The 5,118-nt window shown below is 44.2% G+C and overlaps 1 pseudogene; it reads left to right on the forward strand.

The window, feature by feature from the left end:
- The window catches only part of LOC102987000 (40S ribosomal protein S7-like), an 855-nt pseudogene extending 368 nt beyond the window's left edge, over window positions 1-487 (forward strand).
- The last annotated feature ends 4,631 nt before the right edge of the window (window positions 488-5,118 follow it).

Raw genomic sequence — 5,118 nt, forward strand, 5'->3', positions numbered from 1 at the left:
GCCGCAAAAAAAAAAAAAAAAAAAAAAAAAAAAAAAAAAAAATTGCCAAGGACATTGAAGTTAGTGGTGGTCGGAAAGCTATAATAACCTTTGTTCTCATTCCTCAATTGAAATCTTTCCAGAAACTCCAGGTCCGGCTATTGTGTGAGTTGGAGAAGAAGTTCAGCAGGAGACATGTTGTCTTTGTCACTCAGAGGAGAATTCTGCCTAAGCCAACTCGAAAAAGCCATACAAAAAATAAGCAAGCATCCCAGGAGCTGCACTCTTGACAGCCGTGCATGATGTGATCCTGGAGGACTTGGTTTTCCCAAGTGAGATTGTGGGCAAGAGAATCTGCAAGAAATTGGATGGCAGCTGGCTCATAAAGGTTCATTTGGATAAAGCACAGCAGAACAATGTGGAATACAAAGTTGAAACATTTTCTGGTGTCTCTAAGAAGTTCATGGGTAAGTATATTAATTTCGAATTCCCATAGTTTCAGTTGTAAACAAAAATGACTAAATAACGTATAATTCACAATTTGAAAAAAAAAAAAGGAATTACAAGGTTTTCAGGAGCTCTGTACCAGGGTCTAGGGGAAAAGACCAATATATATTTTCTATTTCTTCCAAGTTTTTAATATCTTGGTGTAAGAAATAATCAAAGGTGAGGGGGACATGTCAAAAGAACACAGAAGCCAGGCTGAAGGGCTCCCAGTGGCCAAATCTGGGTCAATTTGAGCACCAAAATTATGATGATAGCAGATTATAACCTATAGAATTAAATAGGAACCTATCAGTTCACACCAATATAAATTAATAAATGAAGAATTTAATGAGAAGAGAAATATCTTCCTTAGAAAGCAACTAATATATGTAGGAAGAATTAAGGTATTAGAAAGTCACTGCTCAATCACAATGGTCGAGGAATAGGAAGTAGAGTTCACCTCCCTCCACAGAAACATTGAAAATAGATCTACAAGCAGAATGATTCACACAGAACAGCTACTGAATGCCAACAGAAGACCTCAGATGTCCAAAAAGATAAGAAAACCTCCATGTAACTGGGTAGGACAAAAGGAAAAAGAAAAAGAAGGAATCAGGACAGGGCTGCACCCTGGGGAGGGAGCTGTGAAGGAGGAAAGTTTCCTGCACCTTGGGAAGGTTTCTCACAAGTGGAGAAATTAGGATGGAAGGGGAGTTTTGGAGCCTAAAAGGGGAAGCAGCAACCGGTTTGTGAAAGGCAAAATGGAGACTAACCTGCACAGAGGGTCAGCACCCCCACCCTGCACTCTCAAACCTGAGATACTCCTCTGTTAGTGAGGTTCAGGGTCGTGTACTAAAGCTCAGACTCCTAAGCTCAGTCCCAGAGAGAGGACCAGGGTTAGGTGCAGAAAGAGCCTGAAGAGGTTGGGCCACAGCAACTGAGGGTGTACTAGGAAGAAGCCTGGGCCCACCAGAGAGGCAAGGAACCATTATTGGGAGGCGCATGAGAAGAGGAGAGGGAACACCATAAGAACTTCTACCCCTGTGAGTGCTCCCAGGCAACAGGACACCGCCTACAAGAGTTCTGGGGGCAGGTGCGAGTAGCCACCACCATCTTGGGCTCCAGAGGTGGGCACTGGCCGCCTCTTCCAGACCTGCAGGCAGACACCAGGCCCCACCCCTACTGACCCAGGAGGGCGTGGACAGCTCCCAAAACTAGGAATTCTGCCAGCGGGTCATAGAACCCGCCCCTGCTGACCTGGAAAGGTGTGGACAGCTCCCGAAACTAGGAATTCTGCCAGCGGGCCACAGGACCTACCCCGCTGTCCCAGGAGGGCACGGATAGCTCTTTCTACTAGGAAATTCACCAGTGGGTGTCAGGACCTGCTCTGCTGTCCCAGGAGGATGTGGATAACTACCCCCACTAGGAAATCTGCCCAGAGGAGGGGCTGAAATCACAGCTGATCCCCAGGGACTGTGTGACTAAGGAAGAAGAGCTGAAAATTCTCCTTGGGGCTGCACAAACTGCGGAGTTACACCTCCACTGATGCCTTCCGTAATTTAGCGCCTGTGAAACATCTGAAAGGACAAGTGCTCTTGCAGCTGCCACGGGTCTGGCTTTAGCAGCTGTGGGCTCTGTGGGCATGTACTCATGGGGGTTGGGCCAGACCAGAGTTTGAGCTGCCTCCTTAGCTCCTACAGCAGGTCCAGGTGTACAACTACTGCAGTCCTGGGACCTGACCTCAGTGGACCTGCGCCGGTGGCCGGGTGAAAACAACTGAGAGTCAACGGGGCTGATCGCCGGCATATCCACAGTTAAGGTGGGACTGAGAGCAGTGTCAACAATATACTTTGTGAGCCCTCACAATGGGCAGAAGGGGATACAACAGAGCATATTCACAGGTAAACAGCTTCAGAGAAGGAATACACAGTGACTTCTCTCCCAGTGGGAGTGCTCCAATCCCACATAACTCACACTGCAGATCAGAATCACAGCTAAGAAACAGATCTTTGGGCCTCTACTCCAACAGCTAGGGAGCAGGCCCCACCCCTGACAGGTCAGTGACAACCACAGAGCAAAGGGGAGGCCCCGCTCAAATTCTAGGGCAGGCTCTGATCACCACAACACCAATCAAACCCCCTATCAAGGGAAAAATGGCACAAGCCTCTGGACCAACCTCACCCACCAAGGGGGCAGACACCAGAGGAAGTACAGTTCTGCAGCCTGTGGAAGGGAGACCACAAACACAGTAAGTTTGACAAAATGAGATGACAAAGAAATATGTTGCAGATGAAGGAGCAAGATAAAAACCTACAAAAACAACTAAGTGAAGAGAAGATAAGCAATCTACCTGAAAAAGAATTCAGAGTGATGATAGTAAAGATGATCCAAGATCTCAGAAAAAGAATGGAGGCATGGGGCTTCCCTGGTGGCACAGTGGTTGGGAGTCCACCTGCCAATGCAGGGGACACAGGTTCATGTCCCGGTCCGGGAGGATCCCACGTGCCACGGAGCGGCTGGGCCCGTGAGCCATGGCTGCTGAGCCTGCACGTCCGGAGCCTGTGCTCCGCAATGGGAGAGGCCACAACAGTGAGAGGTCCTTGTACCGCAAAAAAAAAAAAGAATGGAGGCATGGATCGAGAAGATACAAGAAAATTTTAACAAACACCTAGAAGAACTAAAGAACAAACAAACAGAAATGAGCAATAACTGAAATGAAAAATACACTAGAAGGAATCAATAGCAGAATAACTGAAGCAAAAGAACAGATAAGTGACCTGGAGGCAGAATGGTGGAAATCTCTGCCATGGAACAGGATAAAGACAAAAGAGGGAATTCCCTGGCAGTTGAGTGGTTAGGATGCCACGCTTTCATTGCTGAGGGCCTGGTTTGGGAACTAAGATCCCACAAGCTGTGCAGTGTGGCCAAAATTTTTTTTAAAAACATAAAAAATAAAAATGAAAAGAAATGAGGACAGTCTCAGAGACCTCTGGGACAACATTAAATGCACCAACATTCAAATTATAGGGGTCCCAGAAGAAGAAGATGAAAAAGAGAAACGGCCTGAGAAAGTATTTGAAGAGATTATAGTCAAAAATTTCCCTAACATGGGAAAGGAAATAGTCACCAAAGTCCAGAAAATGCAGAGAGTCCCGTACAGGATAAACCCAAGGAGGAATGCTCTGAGACACATATCAATAAAACTAACAAAAATTAAATACAAAGAAAAACCCTTAAAAGCAACAAGGGAAAAGCAACAAATAATATACAAGGGAATCCCCATAAGGGTATCAGCTGATTTTTCAGCAGAAACTCTTCAAGCCAGAAGGGAGTGGCAGGATATATTTAAAACGACGAAAGGGGAAAACCTACAACCAAGAATACTCTACCCACCAAGGCTCTCATTCAGATTCGAAGGGGAAATCAAAAGCTTTCCAGACAAGTAAAAGTTAAAAGAATGCAGCACCACCAAACCAGCTTTACAAAAAATGCTAAAGGAACTTCTCTACACAAGAAACACAAGAGAAGAGACCAAAAGAGGAAGGGAAGAAAAAAGACCTACAAAAACGAACCCAAAACAATTAAGAAAATGGCACTAGGAACATACATATCGATAACTACTTTAAATGTAAATGGATTAAATGCTCCAACCAAAAGACATAGACCAGCTGAATGCATACAGAAACAAGACCCATATATATGCTGTCTACAGTAGACGCATTTCAGACCTAGGGCCACATACAGACTGAAAGTGAGAGGGTGGAAAAAGGTATTCCATGCAAATGGAAATCAAAACAAAGCAAAAGTAGCAATACTCATATAAGACAAGATAGACTTTAAAGTAAAGACTGTTACGAGAGACAAAGAAGGACACTACACAATGATCAAGGATCAATCCAAGAAGATATAACAATTGTAAATATATATGCACCCAGCATAGGAGCACCTCAATGTATAAGACAAATACTAACAGCCATAAAATAGAAATCGACAGTAGCACAATAATAGTGGGGGACTTTAACACTCCACTTTCATCAATGAACAGATCATCCATACATAAAATTAATAGAGGAACACAGGCCTTAAATGACACATTAGACCAGATACTTTTTTTTAACAACTTTATTGGCGTATAATTGCTTTGCAATGGTGTGTTAGTTTCTGCTTTATAACATAGTGAATCAGCTATACATATTCATATATCCCCATATCTCCTCCCTCTTGTGTCTCCCTCCCACCCTCCCTATCCCACCCCTCTAGGTGGTCACAAAGCACCGAGTTGATCTCCCTGTGCTATATGGCTGCTTCCCACTAGCTATCTATTTTATATTTGGCAGTGTATATCTGTCCATGCCACTCTCTCACTTGGTCCCAGCTTACCCTTCCCCCTCCCCGTGTCCTCAAGCCCATTCTCTACATCTGTGTCTTTATTCCCGTCCTGCCCCTAGGTTCATCAGAACCATTTTTTTTTTAGATTCCATATATATGTGTTAGCATATAATATTTGTTTTTCTCTTTCTGACTTACTTCACTCTGTATGACAGACTCTAGGTCCATCCACCTCACTACAAATAACTCAATTTCGTTTCTTTTTATGGCTGAGTAATATTCCATTGTATATATGTGCCACATCTTCTTTATCCATTCATCTGT

The sequence above is a fragment of the Physeter macrocephalus genome, chromosome 18 (assembly GCF_002837175.3).
Source record: "Physeter macrocephalus isolate SW-GA chromosome 18, ASM283717v5, whole genome shotgun sequence".
Lineage (NCBI taxonomy): Eukaryota > Metazoa > Chordata > Mammalia > Artiodactyla > Physeteridae > Physeter > Physeter macrocephalus.